This window comes from Sander lucioperca, chromosome 15 (assembly GCF_008315115.2).
Source record: "Sander lucioperca isolate FBNREF2018 chromosome 15, SLUC_FBN_1.2, whole genome shotgun sequence".
Classification (NCBI taxonomy): domain Eukaryota; kingdom Metazoa; phylum Chordata; class Actinopteri; order Perciformes; family Percidae; genus Sander; species Sander lucioperca.
The window spans coordinates 8,709,761-8,724,129 of NC_050187.1; the positions used below are offsets into that span (position 1 = coordinate 8,709,761).

The 14,369-nt window shown below is 37.8% G+C and overlaps 1 long non-coding RNA gene across 1 annotated transcript; it reads left to right on the plus strand.

Annotated features, from left to right (window-relative positions):
* Positions 1-908: 908 nt before the first annotated feature.
* On the plus strand, positions 909-13,688 carry LOC116047876. Its single transcript, XR_004104496.2, has 3 exons — positions 909-1,880; positions 13,330-13,335; positions 13,678-13,688. It is a non-coding gene; the product is annotated as an uncharacterized LOC116047876 (long non-coding RNA).
* Positions 13,689-14,369: the final 681 nt, after the last annotated feature.

Sequence of the window (14,369 nt, forward strand, 5' to 3'; positions counted from 1 at the left end):
GTATAGATTACGATCATAATAAGACGTCCAGACGCTCAATAAACGACGCTTCATTATGACCCGCAAACAACTGTTAACCGTTAACAATGCCAAATCACTTGAACTTGTTGTTAGTGGAAAATTAAGAAACAAGCCAACTGAAGTAGCTGATGCTCTCAATAATCATTTCATTGACTCAGTAGAAAATATCATCAAGTATTTTTCCTCTGAATATAAGAATACTCCTTGCCAAGTCAGACAGACAGAACCAGCTTTCAATATAGAATATATCACTGAGGCAGATGTTATGAGAGTGATTCGATCTCTGAGGCCATCTCGAAAGATGTCATTGGTATGAACACTATTATGTTGAAAGACCTTTCTGAATCATTAGTCTACCCAATTACGAAAATTGTTAACCTTTCATTTGCTCAGGGATTGTTCCCAAATGTGTGGAAATTAGCTGCAGTCTTTCCTGTATTTAAAGGAGGCGATTGCTTGTCCATCTGCAACTACAGACCCATTAGTATCCTGCCGGTGTTTTCCAAGGTGACCGAAAAACTTGTCTCAGAACAAATGACAAATTATTTAAATACCAATTCCAATCCTTTACATCCAAATCAATTTGGCTTCTGTATTAATCATTCAACAGAAACAGCCAATTGCTATTTCGTTGAAAAAGTCAAGTCACTGTTGGATCGAGGAGGGGTCGTTGGTGCTGTTTTTCTAGATTTAAAAAAAAGCATTTGATACCATTAATCATGAAGTTCTTCTATCTAAATTACAAACATTTAATTTCTCCTTAGGCACCATTAAATGGGTAGAATCTTACTTAACACATCAGACTCAGTTTGTTAGAGTTAGGAATCATCAATCAGATGCTGTTTCCATGTCTGCAGGTGACCCGCAGGGCTCAATCTTGGGTCCACTTTTATTTTCTTTGTATGTAAATGATCTTCCAAATGTTTGTCTTAATGCCAACACCCAAATGTATGCAGATGACACAGTAATCTTTGTACATGCTGACAATGCAGCTCAAGCTGCTGATCTGCTAACAAACTCAATGCAAAAGATAACAGAATGGCTAAATCACAATTGCCTTCAACTGAATGTATCTAAAACTGTATGTATGTTTTTTAGTAAATCTAAAAGTTGCTGTGCAGAATCTGATGTAGTCGTAGCAGGGGAGAGACTACAAGTCATCTCAGATTTGAAATACCTTGGAGTATACATTGATAACAATCTTAATTTTAAATCATATATTAAGAAGGTTTGTAATCGCATTAAGTTCAACCTGGCAAACTTTAGACATGTCTGCAATTGCATGTCAACAGGGGCTGCAATGATGTTTATGCACTCAATGATTTTATCCCATATCACCTACTGTTTGACAACCTGGTCACAAGCAAGCAACACTTCTCTCAAACCACTACTCTCCCTATATAAAAAACTCTTAAAGTGCTTGATAGGAAACCCATATATTATCATCATTGTCATGTTTTAAAAAAAAAAAACCTTTTAAGTTTCGAAAATTTGATTAGATATACAGATCTCTGTCTTATGTACAAAATTCTACATGGACTGGCTCCTCATGTATTGAGCCAGTTTGTAACCAAATGCTTACAGATCTACAATGAGTGCAGCAAGAGGTGACTGCATTGTCCCGTTGAGGAAAAGTGCATTCGGTCAAACAGCTTTTTCAGTCAGGGCTGCTCGTGAATGGAACCTCATTCCAACTCACATTAGAAATTTTAAAACATACGTTTCTTTTAAATTTAACTTAAAGAAGTGGCTAACAGGTAATCAGGAGTGTCGACATTACATATAGACACTAAATCTTGCTGCTATCTTGTCTTTCCTGTCCTGCCTGTTTGTGCCACTTGTGCTATGCCTATGAGGTTGTCTGTTAGATGCACTGAACGTTTGGCTTGTGTGTGTATGTGTGTGTTGGTACTGATGTTGATAATGACCATCTGTTTTTGTTTATATGTTGATCTTGTCATTTTTTAATTTTTTACATTTATAGTCAATTTTGCTTGTATTGGGCTAAACCTGTATGTACTCTTATAATCCTTTTATCTTTTTAGGTGTGACATTGTACGATCTGTCCAGGGAGAGCAGATGTAAAATAGCCTTTTGGCTAATTCTGGCACATTTTACATTTTTATACGTATTATTAGTGTGCATTGTCCCTGTTAAATAAACCTGAAATAATTAAATAAATCACCTGTCCCTTGTTAGTCCTCGTTACCTCTTGTATTTAGTCTCTGTGTTTCCCTTGTTTTTTGTCGGATCAGTGTTCCTGTTGGTGTGTATTCATGTTTTGTGTGTTTTGTCTCGCTGTTCTTGGTTCCTGGTACCTGTGATTCCTGTTTTGTATTTTTCTTATTCTGGATTACTCTGCCTGCTGTTATCAGGACACCCTTTTGTTAGTATGAACTTTGTTTTTGCTTATTAAATCCTCTAACTCAACATTCCCCGTCTGTCTCTGCATTTGGGTCCTACATTCCCTGAAACCCTGACAGTTCCTTCCCGAGGGTTTTTTGCAGCAGCACCGTGGCTCCCGCTCGCTTAGCACCGACCAAGACAATTGTGATTGGTTTAAAGAAATGCCAATAAACCAGAGCACGTTTTTCTCCCATCCCGGAATGCTGTGTGGACTAGCCAGACCCTCCTCCGCAGCGCTGTGGAAGAAGGTTAGCCTGGAAAAACTCTTGAGAAAAAAATTTGAGATTTGCTCTGCAAGTCATTCAAGCCCATTTCCAATTTTTCCAAATCGAGCCACTAATCACAACCGTTGAGGCGGGCTTTACACAATGACGATAGCGCAGCGAAGGCAAGCAGCTTTTTGTTTACATTCAACATGACAGCCACCGCTTCGGCAGCAACCCGTTGATGCCGCTGTCGCTGCTACGTCACCCGGATCGTTGGTCTGATTTGTTGAAGGACTATCCAATTGCCCCCAGAGGCATTTGAACAGCGTCTGTTGGTGACACCCCTTTGGAAATGCGTTGCAAATGAAGCTTGCCCAGACCCACTCTCAGTTACAACTGAGAAGGGTCTGGAGTCAACCAGGCTAGAAGAAGGTCTGGCAATGCGAGACTAAGATCAAAATAACTATTGTTATTTTACTTTGAGTTTACAATATACTTAATTTGTTCAAAGTATATTACCTGTGTGATTCCCTTTTTGACACTGTCTTGAAGCCAGTTTCCTGACATTTACTGTGGTCATCATCTTAGTCTAGCATGTTAGCATGCTAACATTAGCTTATTAGCATTTAACTCAAAATACAGCTGAGAATGTTTCTAGTTTTGCAGTTATTTGGTCATAAATCAAATTATTGGACCCAGTCAGTTATTACAATCGAATTCTGTTGTACGGTAAATGTCTGTACAGAACTCCATGGCATTCCATCCAATATTTGTGGAGACATTTTGCTGTGAACCAATACCACTGCTAGCATGGCTATCTAATACAAAATCAAATTTTTTGAAAATAAGAAGTGACCTATTTATATTTTTAGCTGTACCTTATTATTTTTTTAAACCAATTTACTAACTGTGATTGTAAAAAATGCTGTCATCATTATTTGGCCTTTATCAGGGTTAGGGTTATCAATACTGATGGTGCCCTCTGGGCTCATCCAAAGCCAGTTTTGTAAAACTTTACCTCAAATTTAAATAAAAGCAATAAGGCATAACAGTTAGAGCTGCAAAGATTAATCCACAAATTGATTAATTGTCAACTAATAAATTAATTGCTAACTATTGTGATAATCTGTTTATTATATTATGTAAAATTCTCTGATTCCATCTTCTTAAATGTGAATATTTTCTAGTTTCTTCACTCCTCTGTGACAGTAAATTTAATCTCTTTGAGTTGTGGACAAAACAAGACATTGAGGACGTCATCGTGGGCTTTGGACAAACACTGATAGACATTTTTCACCATTTTATAGACCAAACAACTAATCAGGAAAACAATCAACAGATTAATAAAAAAATAGTTGTTAGTTGCAGCCCTAATAATAGTAATATAATAAATCCAAAAATACATGATGTAAATTTAACTGGATATCAGTCATTTTACTACCAAATTTGTATGCTTATGATGAAAATCCAGTCACATGCTGACAGATAAAACACACAAAGACCCATAACAAATGTCATATCATGTGCTGAGTACATCTGGTTTGTACTGCAGTGTACGTGTGCATCTACTCTTGTGATATATTGGCCTTGATCTTATTTGCAATTAGCACGACCTAGATTAATCCCTGTTACACTGTACAAGGCTGAGACTCTTTTCTGAAGTGTAACAGTAGAGTATTAACCTTATACACTATGCGTAAATTCCAGTCCTGCACAGATATGATGCATGTGAATGAATCATTCAGGAAAATACATATACCATATATCTAAGAGGATTAGGGCCACATGTGAAAAGATTTATTTGAGTTCTGAGTTTAAAGTCAGGAAAAAAAAAAAATAAGATTATTTTTTGGGGCATTTCCACCTTTAATGGATAGGACAGGTAGGTGAGAAAGGGGAGAGAGAGGGAAGACATGCAGGAAATCATCACAGGTCAAACCCTGGACCTCTGCGTCGAGGCATAAACCTCTATGTGCACTCTACCAACTGAGCCAACCCGGCCACGTAATCTTATAATTCTAAGAATAAAGTCAGAATTCTGACATTTTTCTTAGAATTCTGACCTTATTTTCAAATTTCTGACTTTAAACTCAGAACTCAATACATTTTTTCACATGTGGCCCTAATTCTCTTCGGTATATATCTATTGACATTTGTTTTTACCACAAAGAGTGTGAAACTATGTGTTAAAGTGATTGTGATGTGAAGAGAAGAGAAGAACAATGCGGGAGTGCCTGTGTGACCTGATAAACTGGAAACGTGAGACGTGACCTTGCCAATTCAGTTTAAATCAGTCGGCAGCTGCATCAGTGGAATTACTTTGTATCCGTAATGTGTCCGGGAGGATGGAACTGCCACTGCTCATGCTTGTCCTGGTCTCATTCTGCGAAGGACAGAATTGGAATGCTCCAGACTTTTGCCGAAACAAACTATGCCCTCAATTCACAGCAGCGGAGCAACACCAGGTAGGTTCCACACGCACAAACCATTGGTACACTCTTTTTTTTTTTTGTATATGTAGAAAAAAGGTTTTATGTTTCTGTTACAGGGTTTTGAAGAGCGTTTGTATGTTCCCACTGAATGGATTACCACCAAGATAGACAACCCTAAGAGCACTGATTTCATGGCTGCAAATTCAAGGCTGAAGCGTGTTGCAGGTATGTCTGTTTATGTTTCACTTGTACAGTCGTTTAGTTTTGGGATGCAAATAGCTTATTTGAAATAGCCCTGCCAGTGCAATTCATGTGCTATAATCAGACCCAAACAGAAGCTGTGGATTTTCAGTTTTCAGAATTACCAGAAGTTGAAGCCAGATGTGTAGTTGTTTGTCCTTCAAACGCTGTTAAAAACTTTCCTTTCAGAGATATGGAAATTTGTTTAAGATTTGCCTGGAAATAAATGTCTGACTTTGTAGCTATTTATTTTGCCATTAACAAATCTAGAATCTGTACAAGTTTTGCCTTGAAGAACTGTTTCAGTGTGTCCAAGTTTTGTACTAAAGACATTTTTTTGAATTCACACGATCTTTGCATTCAAGACATTTTTAAAATCATATAGGTTTGGCCTCCAAGAAATGATACAAGTTTTGTAACTGTTGACAAGATGACAAACAAGTGTGATTTCCTTCAAAACGTGCCTGGGTCCCTGTAGTGCCGTACAGTTTGGCATACAAACTTTTTTACCATTTTGTACCGTGTTGGTCTCTTCCAGGTGATTCTGCTGACTACTGGCCAGTGCTGATCACTGTCACAAACGGCAGCGATGCATCCTTATCCTGGTTTGTTCCTCCTAACACAGCTAAGCCTGAAATGACTGATCCATCAGTCACACTGCAAAGAAGACCTGAGGTCACCGTCTATGTCAGGTAAACAATGCCTACTTTTATCTTTCAATCTGTTTTTACATTTGGGTTTTTAACAGTCACTATACACTTTAATTATATAAACATTTTACAGTTCAGAAACTACCAAATAGTTACAGTATGATAAAAAAGTGCGACTTGGACACATAACCACGGCCACACGGAATCCGCGTTTTTTTTTTTGCAGATTTTAAACACACAAAAAATCTCCATCCATCTCATCTTCACTCCAAGCAGAAAAATGGTCTGCTTAATCTGCACATACCTAGTCTACATATCCTTGACATTCCACTTCCAGAATTGCTCCGGTGCCGCAGGAAATTCCGCCAGATGCATGTATTTTCCGTTTCCTTCCGCTCTCTTTGTGTTGGAATTTTAAACTCTGGTGGATTTATGAGGACTATGGTTAACTGCTCCTCAGATCTCTGCAGGGTAAATCCAGACAGCTAGCTAGACTATCTGTCCAATCTGAGTTTTCTCTTGCACAACTATTTTACAGCAGCTCCGTGCGGAGCTTAGCAACGCCCATGACGATTGTGATTGGTTTAAAGAAATGCCAATAAACAAGAGCATGTTTTTCTCCCATCCCGGAATGCTGTGTGGATTAGCCAGACACTTGGATAGTCTGGTAAAGTGAGACTAGCACATACCTAACCAGATTTGAACTTTTTTGGGGCCATTTACTATAACTGAGAATTCAAACTTTTCACACCACTAATTTGCAAATTTAAGTGATCGAATAATTTGGCATATCCCAGCAATAAACGTAACACGCGTGCAAAACAAAACAGCGATAGAAGAGAGACGGTAAATGTCAGAAAAAAAAAATTCATGAACATCTCACACACCACCCTTAAAAGTCACAGTGAAAGATGATTTTGACAAAGTATTTGATGTAATCTATAACCATTTTTTTCTGCCATTGTTTCCACATCATACAAAAGGGTCTTTGGTGGCACTCCAGGCATCGACAATGGTCAAGAAAATGCTAAGATGCTATGTGACGCCTTGCAGGAAGCTGGGAAAAGCTGTACTGATACCTACTCCTTCGCGTTCTATGACTCCTATTTCTCTATTACTCACCACAACGAGGTCTGGTTTGACAAAACCCAGTAACCTGTACATCATTTAATCACTGTAGTAACTTTGTACTTCTGTACTTCCTCTGAATCAGGATCTGCACTGTAACACTTTTGGGGTAGAAAGCCAAGTAAATGTAGCAGAATCACAGGCACCGTTCTGACAAATTCTGTATTCTACCTCACTGTAATGAACATATATTTTGTTGGCCAGACATTCTCGGATGCTTCTGTCGCATGCTGGAAACTGGTTTCAGGAATGTTGTGGTGTTAACCAGCAGCCTGTCCTACTTTTTACTTATTAGTGACGATATCATGTCATCTGAAGATGCTTCTTGCTCCAAATATATCTGCTGTAAACAAAACAATAAACTGTTGAAAGCTTTATCTTTGTTTGCATGTGTGGTAAATGTCACAAGCTGTTCCTTCCTATCGCTCTGTTGAATAAAACGTTGACTACAGATCAGCACTGCAGGAACTCCCTGCCAAAAAAACAAGCTACTTTATTAAAGGGACATCTCCCTTTACACATACATTGGTGAAAATATCTACTTCCTCCTTCCTGGTTAGACTTGTTTGTGCAAAAGCATAACGCAGTCTATTATTCATTGTTTGTGGAAAGAGGTCATTGATATGATCTAAAAACAAAAATGTAAATATGCCTTTAGAATTTAAGGTGCTTTTAGTTTACTTATACCCACTGGATCTTATTTTGAGAGAAAAAGCATACATTTATAGATATGTATGTGTATATACAAGCAAAGCTACTTATTGTTTACAACTGGAAAAGAGTGATATGCCAAATATTGATGTCTGGGTTAAAAATATAGCACTGCAAATGGGATTAGGAACAAAATTGACAATAAAACCTTTATGAAGAAAATCTGGAAAGCATTCAATCTTTTGGATTAGGTATTGGGTCATGTTTGAATGGAAATGAAATGGCACCTCATAAGATATAACTTAACCTGGGGTGAAATGTAGGCTCTGTTATGTATTTAGTTTTCATTTTTACTTTTTAAAAACTTTATTTTACTTAATATTTTGTAGATGTCAATATTGTTGATATTTTTGTACAATATTAAGGTGGTTGGTTTTTACTTTTTGTTTCTCTTTGTCAAGTTCTGATTTTTTTATGCTGTTTAAAATATAGGACTAACTCATGTACATGCACATTTTTGTAAATCTTGGGTGATTATATTCGCAGATTGCACAAATGTCATCAATATTTTGCACCTTCCATCTCTTTGTTTTAAACACTTTGTTTAAACACTGTGCTCTTTTCATCTCAAAACAGATATGTTTTACATGTTCTTTATTATATAAATTTATCATTCGTGAACCTTGCAGTACTTAGTACCGTTTTTTTTCTTTAACTGTGCTTATTGTGATCGTTATGCAGGATAATACCAAGTATTCAGATCCTTCACCTAAGTAAAAGTACTAATACCACACTGTAAAAACACTCTGTTATGAGTAAATAAATTTAAAATAAAAAGTATGTAAGTATCATCAGGAAAATGTACTTAAAGTACTAAAAGTGAAAGTACTCAATGCAGAAAAATCCAAACAGTTGTGTGTTTAATGGTCTAATCATTTCAGCTGGACTTGTAGGCCATTATACTGTATTGTTGGGTAGGTTAATTCATTATAAAACATGATATTTTATAAACTGCATGTGTTTTGTGTGCAAAAACCTTCATTCGTAAAGTAACTATCAACTAAAGCTGTCAGATGAATGTAGTGGAGTAAAAACTACAATATTTCTCTCTGAAATGTAGTGGAGTAGAAGTAGAAAGTCGCATGAAAAGTACCTCAAATTTGTACTTAAGTACAGTATTTGAGTAAATGTACTTAGTTACATTCCACCACTGGTCCTAATAAAAACCAACCAGGCTTGATAAAGACCAGTTGGTGCAACACACTCCAGGACGTCATATCCAGCATCAAATCTCTTTGCATACTATGTCCCCTTTTAAAGAGAAGCAAAGCATACAGCAGTCACCTAAAAAATGACAAGAAATGACAGAGAAACTGTGGCGTTTTCAAGTAAAATGATCCTGACTAATAACTATATAAGCTTAAAAGCCTTGGACCCCCACATCGGTGTGTTTTCAGTTATTCTGGCTGATAAAACCTCTTCCCAGGACTCTGTGTGTGTGTGTATAAACTGATTGATTGACATCTCCTGAGCCTCCAGTTAGCTCTGTTGCACCTGCACAAATGACACCTTTATCATTCTTATTGGTAGATGAAATTTGTGACGTAATAAATTCCCATCTAAGCTTCTTCCCCCCTTCAATCTGGGCAGAGGTCTAATCAGCTAGATGAACTGAAAACGCCTGTGTGGGTGTCCAGGGCCTTTAAAAATATGCTGATGTATTCCAGCACCACCAGGCTCACTGGCATGTGATATCTGATATTTAACACTAGATGGTGCTGTAGGTATGGGTAACAAATGAAACTTGGTGAATGGAGCAAGCACAAAAAAGGCTGAATTTTATTTTGACTGAGATTTTTCCTCTATAGCTGTCACAAAGCAATATTACATAATTTGCTAATTCAGGTATGTACAGTCACATTCTAGCATGTTGGAAAGCTGTATGCTACTTTCTGGGTAAGCTTGATCGTTTTAATCATTATATGATTTTGTATAGTTCTGAAATGTTGGTGGAAGAACTATTCAGATCCTTTTTTTCATACCACAATGGAAAAAAGACTACATTAAAAGTAAAAGACTGCATTCAAAATCTTACTTAAGTAAAATATAAGTATTAAAAGCAAAATACCGTATAATTGAAGTATCAAAAGTAGAAGTTTTGTCATAAGTTAATATTCCAGGCTGTCCTCTGTACATACCTACGAAAAGTAATGCACTGTAATTTGTATGTATTCCACATATTTATTACTTTAAGCCCCACACTGATGTTTGCTGTAATGCAGCTACCGCTTGTGTCTAGGGATGCACCGAATCCAGATTTTAGGGTTTCGGCCGAATACCGTATCCACTGGTTAAGATTCTGCCGAATCCGAATCCTACTCCCATCCTCAGTCCATTAACACAGTAAACAAATTAATAAAGTAAATAATGTCCACAGCCTCTAAAATAGTTAAATGTAACTTAATGTTGAATTCACATGCTCTTTTCACATTGTAGAAAAGCACATCGCTATCGCCAGATGAGTGACAATTTTGTTTGGCAAATTTTCGCTAACCAGTGCATGATGAAGGCATGTTGGGTGGGTGAAATTAGAAAGCTAACGAGTTAGCAATAGCCAAGGAGTAGCAGCCGGCCGTTCGGTCGCTCCACTCCCATTGTAAGGATACTCATTTGCCAAGAGAACAGCTGACAGCCCGGGAGAGGCACTGTCTGGTTAACACAAGTTTTTAGCTGTGACTGTCCTTCCTTTGCCGTACCTGGGGTTGCTGTGTTGTCTGTGGATTCCTTAATGCACAGCTCATATTCTTTCGGATGTTTCATGCACAGGTGTTTTGGAAGCGCCGATGTTGTGTGTTGTTTGGGCGTGTGGCTCGGCTTGGGTCTCCTTCTTTTGGCTGGGGGTGCTGCCGGGCGGCGCTTTTTCTGCTCGCGAGTTCCATTTTCACTTTCTCACAGACTGCATTGAACGATCCACCTACGTAAACACCTTCCCGTAATCAACGGCGGCGTCATTACATCGACCAGCGCGCATAGTGCAAGCGTAGGGTTTGGTTCGGTGGAAAAAAACCCTGTCAAAAAGCCCAATATTCGGCCGAACCCGAATCCTGGATTCGGTGCATCCCTACTTGTGTCCATAGTAATTATGACCGCACGTAGGTCTGGGTGGTGGATGGGTCCCAAAACACAGAACTTTCAGCAATTACTTGTCATTTCCCAGAAGTTATTTACCACAAACTTTTTTCTTATCTTAAACATTTGTTATATCTTTACTCATATCACTGGGACTTTCCAAGTTTTATTCTGGATCTAAATAGGATGGGCTCTGTTTTCCCTAGATGAAGAGACAGCTCGTTATTAGACAGCCAAATCCAACATTTAGAAGCTCCTCACCCAACAACTTTTCCACAACTGCTAAAGCTTTATGACACACAAGAATAGCTGAATCGTTGGCACCTTTTGAAGGTTTGCCTGCATCAGCCTGCTTTTTGATGTGATCTGTAAAATATAAAAGGCAGGTTTCAGTGGAATGGGATTTTCAGAATCTTGACTGTAGTTCAAATAATATTTTGTGAATCCATATCCAGTGACATAATCCAAACATACGTCTCTGTCAGACTTTGAGTATACTTTAAGTATAGAGGGGCTACATCCCACTGACTGTAGCCACCTATCATCAGTGTTAGCGCGTTGAGTGTGTGAGTGCAGGCTGGCTTTATCAAATTGTCTTTTCCTATCACATCTAGCCTATGAGTCATTGATATAGACCCACAGAAAGAAAGTTCACTAAACTCTATTCAGCTACTGCTGTAATGTGGGTTTCTTTAAAGGGAACATGAGTAACCTTGAAACAGACCAGCATATCACTGTTCCTTACCACAAGACCCTCATCCACTTAATCGACACTTTCAGTCACCACAGCAACCGTTTCTAAAGTGAGAAGACAGGCCCAGTGCGTCAGGTATACAATCACACTTATATGGAAAGCTGATCTAAAGGTAGCGAGTGTGACCATATGACTCATACTTAATAAGGACTTACTCTCCCATCTACCTTTTTACATGCCTATCACTCCATAGATGAAAGGAACAATTCTAATGTAATATGATTTAACTGATTATATCTATATAACGGAAAAGGGGAAGAAGATGAGCTCAAGCTAGCAAGACCATCTCTGCTGCCATCTCATGACAATGATAAGATCATCATGATAGGGAAATCAATTCATAAGTCCCTTTCTGACTTTGCTGCCCGACCATCAACAAAAAATACAGCAAGTGTACCGATGCAAAAATCACCCTTTAGCGTCTGCATGCAACGCGCTAGGCATAGCAGCTGCTAGGCATAGCAGCTGCTCGACTGCGGCGCTGTTAGATGACGTAGTATTAAGAGCGACAACGGTAACAAGTGGTATGAAAGACAGAAAATGTAAGGAGGTTGGGGTGGTGGATGGGTCGGATGTCCCATTTTTTGTATATTTTGTACATTTTGTAACCCCAACCACAATCTTTTCCTTAATCTAACTGTCCCATTCTTGTGTCACATGTCAGTTAAATGTACGTCCCGACCCAGGGCGTGAACACATTTTTAATCCTGTGGTAGCTCATCCTGAAAGAAAAGAGGAGATGACATTTTTTTTGAGAAAAGCCTCAATGCACTGTGCTAGCCTATCTGTTTGTTGTTGCAACATGGCAATAGTTACAGCGTCTATTTCTAATGTTTAACATCCAGCAGTCGTTGAGCTTTATTGCATTACTATCTGTTTTATTCAGGAATTAATCACATAGATAAAAAAGTTAATGTAAGGAATGCTAACTATATTCCTGCTAGCTTGGTGATGTTGCACCGCCTCACCAGAGTCACTTTGTGCTCAGCTTTGAGTAGATATATATAATAATAGTCACAATAGATAATTGTAAAAAAAAATTAAAAATAAAAGGGGGAGGTTAGAGGACAACCACTTCACTTCTATCTTCATCTATCACCTGACTATTTTATCTATTGTTATCTTCTTTTGTAGCTATCTTTTGTATTGGGAATGTCTTCTGGTGTTTTTTTTTTATTATTTTTAAATTTATTTTCAGAAAGCTATTGAATACAGAAAAACCTCCATGGGGATGAATACTTTTTATTTTTTTTTATTTTATTTTTTTTAATTGATTCCATTCAGCATTGTCCCATTAGCATTTAACATCTCACATATATGTTTTTCACATATACAAAACTTACAAATATTTCACAACAGGGATCAAACACACAAATAGACAAAAATTCACAGTTAAACACAAAACTCAGTAAACTCGAAATGAGTACATTTTTCACTTCAGACCACATTTTCATTCCCCTCTTGTAAAGACCTTTCTCTCCTGGTCAAGGATAATGCTGAACATAATCTTATGAACAATTGAACAGTCAAAATTTGTAGCAAGAACCAAGGGGATCCATAAGATACAAAGTTTTTACCAAATAAAGTCTGTTCTCAATGGTGTTACAAAATCAATCCAGGGGATGAATATATTTTTCGCAGGAATTTTACTGTAAATCAACTTCAATTAGGCCTAGTATTTTTTTAAAAGAAGTGATTTAGCTTAAACACAGGTTGGAGTTTACATTCTTGTCAACCTTTTTATAATGTCTTTGGTATTCAATGGTGCAATGGTTACCTACCCCAGCGATACACAATGGAAGTATGGATCTATGACTGTCTTGTACCATCTGTTCCCACTCAGCCACTCACTGTTTGGCTCTCTGATGTATATCTTGATTGTATGTAGCTCTATAACATCAATGCATAATGTTCACGTTAATTGTTTGATGTTGTTTTAATTATCATCAAAAAACAACACTATTGCCAAGAGGATTAGAAACCTCCACGCTGCATTTTACATCATGTGCCATCGGGCTGGATTTGGCAGGAAATCTGAAAAATTGTTTGTTGGTGCAAAGCTGAAAGTGTGACGCTGTTCTTGCAGTAAAAAAATATAATTTTGGGAACAATGGAAGTGAAAGGGTTTATGGAGAGTATGGTCGTAGCTTTGAGAAACTGTAATACTAGCGATACTTATTTAATTACAAGTTTGTAGTGGAGTGTATTAATTCAAAAAGAAATGTTCATCTAAAAATTCTACATTATGTTCACTTAACAAAACTTTAAAAGAGATGTATAGTTGTTAGTACGTGGCTAAGATGTATCTGAAATACTGATAGGAATAGGACAAAAGCCCAAAAAGGCAAAGTGAAAATATGAAAGTTGCGGGCAATGGTGGCCAAAACAAACAGTGCCTGCAATTTATTTTTTCACCATGTCTCTCAGGTCTTATGTAGAATGGAGAATCTAAATATAGAAGGTTGGTGTGTGTGTGTGTGTGTGTGTGTGTGCGTTTGTTGAAATACGTACAAATGAAGTTGGAAGTCACTCATTATTTCTCATTCACTCCATGTGTCTCTCACAATCACACACATCCTGTGTGGTTGTGGCTGGAACTGCCAAAACTGAAAGCGACATGCTCATTTTAGAGCAGGGGTCGGCAACCTTAGGCACGCATGCCACCATGAGCATGCGGTACCTTACCCAATGGCACGCTGGCAATATGTGTGCAAGAGAGTTATTGATGTTGATCATGGTTGAAATGCTGAAG